The sequence below is a fragment of the Aplysia californica genome, unplaced genomic scaffold (assembly GCF_000002075.1).
Source record: "Aplysia californica isolate F4 #8 unplaced genomic scaffold, AplCal3.0 scaffold01665, whole genome shotgun sequence".
Taxonomy (NCBI): Eukaryota; Metazoa; Mollusca; class Gastropoda; order Aplysiida; family Aplysiidae; genus Aplysia; species Aplysia californica.
Window position 1 is genome coordinate 15,427 of NW_004798935.1, and position 5,239 is coordinate 20,665.

At 40.2% G+C, this 5,239-nt stretch overlaps 1 protein-coding gene across 1 annotated transcript in view; it reads left to right on the forward strand.

The window, feature by feature from the left end:
• The first annotated feature begins 449 nt into the window (after positions 1–449).
• LOC106013963 overlaps positions 450–5,239 on the forward strand; it is a 16,636-nt gene continuing 11,846 nt past the window's right edge. The window contains exon 1 of the mRNA XM_013090909.1: positions 450–705. The gene's annotated coding sequence lies outside the window, so the exon portion shown is untranslated. The remainder of the gene's footprint in view (positions 706–5,239) is intronic.

Sequence of the window (5,239 nt, forward strand, 5' to 3'; positions counted from 1 at the left end):
CAACAGTAAGAGAGCTAGCCCCTACCCCAACAACCTCAAAGTGTGTCGTCAAATTAACCACGCCTTTCCGCAAGAGCATAATGGTATTGCCCTGAGCTGGTCGGCCAATCAGGGTTGAATAACAGAGAATGCGCCCACCTCGCCGAGCTTGGCCCGTGACGTCATGTAAGAAGTATCTCAGTAAGCTCCGCCTCCCAAGCATATAAAGGGACCATTTTTGGCGCGACACCGTCATAACTTTCCTCAGTCTTCTAACGTCGGCACGGTTATAACCATCGATCAACACTGCCAGTGAACTGTGGATTTGAACACGGACATCCCAGTCTCCTTGCTATCCATCACCGTCTTTGTATACAATTGTAGTTAATTTAATGTGATCTGTATTTCGGCTTGTGCTATAAAACTTCCAGTTGTAAGTTGAGATTTTTCTCATCGCGACATTTTCCTTGATCTCATTGTGACGTTCTCCTTGAAGACAACGTGGAGTGTTATAGTTTTTTTGTTTGTGAATCCTGATCTTTGTGATACCGTGACTACCCAGAACAAGTGTAGCTCCGGTACAGACCATTTGTGTAGTTTACAGTTTCATCAGATAAGTGTTATTTGCAAACAGTGAGTTCCAGGTTGGACAAAGTATTCAAGTTTGCCTGCCGCAGACATCAATCAAACAGACGTCAGCACGTGGTTTTGACCTCTACTTCTCAGGTAAGCAATTTTACAGAATTTTGTTTACTTTTGTAATGAAATCAAACATCATTTTGTCCAGCCAACACGTGTAACCTTAACTCCTCTTTGTCTTCAGGTCCTCCCTCCCCCCCCCCTCTCTCTCTCTCTCTCTCTCTCTCTCTAGCTCGCTCTCTCTCTCCAGCTCTCTACGCTCCTCTCTCTCTACCTCCCCCCTCTCTCTCTTTCTTCATCTCTCTCTCTCTCTCTCTCTCACACACACACACACACACACACACACACACACACACACACACACACACACATACACACACACACACACACACACACACACACACACACACACACTCAAACACAAATGTGAGGCAGCGCGGTGGAATCAGGCTCTCGTCAATTTTGGGGAAAGTAGAGTTATTGGTATCATCCTAAAGCTTGTTCACTTGTCTTTAAGTGGATAAAAAAAATATTCATTCATCTTAAATGCAAGTCGAGATATTTGCAAATGAAGGAGGTGAGGGTCACCAGTTTTCAGAGGTAAAATTAGTGAGAAAATGGCCGCCACAGATTAGTTATTTCCTTAGCTTAAAAGTTCGTGGTAACTGAAAATTTACATTTTTTGTGCCTTTAATCAACTTCTTCTTCTTCTTCTTCTCGATCGCATCACACTTGAAGTCCGGTATCTGTCATAAATTGGGCCGTCCTGCTCAGTTCAAAGCAGTATAAGCCCAAAAAGTTGATGCTTATAACGTACCTGTTCCTTAACTTTTCATATGTGTCTTTTCATTCACTGCTTTGTTAAAATTTTATTTTAAAATTGACGCTCCTGTATTGTGAATGACAAGAGCAGACAGAACAGAGGTCGTGAAAAAAACAGAGAGAAATAGAATTATAGTGCTGTCAAAAATTCGTGGGCAACTTATCCTCAAGTCTCTTTAACCAGTGAATCAGTGTCATCCACACTTTGCACAGACAGTTTTTATAAACTTAATCATATTTTTTCACAATAATTGAGGCCATACTAAAAAACGAACAAAAAACAAAACCTTTCTTTTAAATATATTTATATAGAATACTGTAAATCACCGTCACACAGAAAATAGAATTGTTCACAGAACTTTCCGTTTCTCAAACACATTTTTGCACACGAGGGCTACGTCATAGCTCACCAATGACACTTTATTGGCAGAACCTGTTACAAGAAATTAGATTAATTTTATAGAGAACACTTTTCAATCACTAAAGGTTCTAAAAACTTGCGTTCTGTAAGCTCAATGTCACAAATATAAAAAAAGAGGGACTTGCTTTTAAGCGCGATATTTCTCAAGCTGTAAACCTTTTAAAATCTGAAGAAACCACCCACTTTAATTTTTTATTTGTAGGCCTACTTATTTAATTAAAGAATTTTCTTGAATACAGCAGACATGCATTTATAAATGATCTGTTAAGGCAAATTGATGCAAGCCATTGTGCAAATGCTGAAAGTCTGTGTTTGATAGTTTAGGAAATATTTGTCAATAAGTTGCACCAGAATTTTTTACCACACTATAGTACAGTCGTTATTGTAATGATAACAAAGAATGATTACAACAGTGATAGTCCGTCCGTCAAAGTTTGGTGATGACCAACGCATCTGAAGAGGAAATTTGTGAGAAAATGTGGTGAAATTAGGCGAACGTCAAAATAATGAGATTGAAGAAACCGTCATTTTCAAACCAAGTGGTATCTTTTAGTAGCTTTTTTTTTGTGCAACACTTTTTATGACCATGTTAAAAACACATTTGTGTGTGGGTTTTACTTTAAAACGTTGATTAAAGGCACACAAAAATGTGAATATTGAGTTTCCAAGGACTCTATAGCTTTGGAAGTCACCTGACTTATGACAGCAATTTTCTGGCTATTTCCCCATTGAAACCTGCAGACCTCAACCTCCTTCAATCTCAATATATTATCTATTTCTATTCAAGATTTAAGGAAAGTTTTTCATCTAAAGCAAGACAAATGGTAATTAAGATGATACCAATTACACCACATGCTCCAAAATTGACAAGCGCCTGATTCTACCACGTCGTGATACATCTCTTATTTCCTTCACCAGTTGCAATGACTTGTGGGTTCTTCTGTTGCAAAAGTGACCACTTTTGGAAGACAATGGTGTGCCATATTTTGACCATTTGAAAGCTTCATTTTCACTTGTGAATCTGAGCAGCTTTCGGGCCCCTCTCTCAGCTTCAGTATTTCAACTGTACATGTATTAGAACAGACAATCTGTTAGATCTCATGGTGCGCTCACGGAGGCTTTCTTTTAGGCAGAGTAACGGCTTTGGGCTTTTAGAAAATACCCCTCTCCCCCCAATAAAAAAAAAACAACAACAAACAAACAAACAAACACAGAACACACAGAGAGAGAGAAAGAAAGAGAGAGGGAGAGAGAGAAAGAGAGAGAAAGAGAGAGAAAGAGAGAGGGAGAGAGAGAGAGAGAGAGAGAGAGAGAGAGAGAGAGAGAGAGAGAGAGAGAGAGAGAGAGAGAGAGAATGAAAGAGAGAGAGAGAGAAAAAGAGAGATTTACATTTTACTGTAAATACCAGTTGACTTTGTACATTCGAACATTTTGTTTGGATCAACAATGGAATAACATCAAGAGGCTAGCCCAGGATAGAGAAAGGTGGAATGTGTTTGTCCGTGGCCTATACCCTGGTGCAGGGTGAGAAAGGCAGTGATGATGAACAATGGAGTGCAAATGCTTCAAATTGGAGCAGTCGGAATTGTTAAAGTATCTATAATACAGGAAAAAATGTATTAAAAGCAGCAAATTACAACTTTCTTTCTTATTCCTTGGGTTCCCCTCCTAGATCTCAGGGGTAGTCAACTGCTGGTTCTTCAACCTGCATTGCAAGTGAGTCTTAGGTATATGACAGTTTTTCTTACCTCGTAGAGACCCTCGCGGAGCTACAAATACCATACAAAAATGTACTCACTAGTATTAATTTTGTGTTGTTTAGGATGTAATGGTTTCGTGTCGAGCACGAAAACTTTTTAGCACATGGACTGTGTTAGTTAGATTTTGGACATAATCATCTGTGAGTGAGGAACAGAAGCCATGAAACTGCCATGGTTTTGGGTGGTCTGAGATGGATTGAACAAAACCCTCCTTATTGGAATCACTGCATGACTTGGTTTAGAGGACTGCATTACTCAAATGCTGGAACGTCATGTCTTACCCTTATTTTCGACATGGTGTCATTCAAGTAGACATCTCCATGCTTAGCATAGAATTTTCTCACAGCGCCAATGCCACAAGATAAATTTTGGAAAACCAAATCAAATCCATCTTGGAATGGTCACTAGTAAATAAACCCGATATGAATTTTACAAGTATGTGAAGAGTGAAGAACCATGAAACAGCAGCTGAAGAAAAGCGTCTTTGTTCCCTATTCAGACCATTTGTGTGCAACTCTCTATGACATTAGGGATAACATGACAAATAATTATGTCCAAAATCGAATAGTATCGATGCCCAAAGGGTACGTGCACTACACCTCTCAACACCCTGCTTTTTTATTTTTTGTTGTAAAAGATCGTTAATTTAGATCTTGAAAGTTTTATTCACAAAAAAATTCTTTATCTTCTTTTCTAGATTCTGCACAATATCAACAGCTGGGCAGATTTTTTTCTGTTCTGAGGACACCCTTCTCTTTGGACGCCCCTGACTTTGACCAACGCCAAGATGCCTGCTCGTTCTTGCTGTTCTGGGAATTCCAGCCTCGTCCAGAAAAAGCCCCGTGCATCACTCAGCAAAAGACTACAAAAACGTTTCAAGAGTCAGCGAAAATCTCACAATCAGCTGTTTATAGCGGACGCTCTCGGTTTACCTTCTATCAGGACAAGCGAGGGCAGATTCAAGACTCCAGTAAACATGACATCGTTGTCTGCCTATCTCTCTGGGAACTCCCCCGTCGTGAAGACGAAAGAGCCACGAGCGACATTGAGAAACAAACTTCTGAAATTGTTCTTCAGGAAAAAGCCTCAAGCATGCGCGTTTGTACAAAACACTACCAGCATGCCAAAGGTTAAATACGTAGATATATCGTATGAGAGCACTACAGAACTCGCTGCTCTGGGACTCCACGACCAGGCTTTTCTCGAGGATAGCGACGCATCATCTTCGGAGATTTGGGACCTCAGTTCTTTGGAACAGTTAGACCCGACCTCGACAGAGAGCCCTGCCGGTTCCGAGGCAGTCTATATGGTAATGAATCCTGTGGATCCGTTTAAAAAGACATTTAACAAGAACAACGCCGTTTATAATTTTAGGAATCCTGCAGGACAATTAAACAAGACATTTATAATCAAGAGCGCTGAAGGTTCAGAAGCAGTTTATGAGGAGATGAATCCTGTGAGAAAGTTAAACACGACATTTACTATCAGCCCTCCAAATTGAGATGCTGTCCATAAGGCACAGCTAAACAAGACATTTACCAAGAACACTCACGGTTCAGATACCGCCAGTTAAACCAAACCAGTTTAGAGAACATTGTCGCTTCAGATGCAGTCTAGG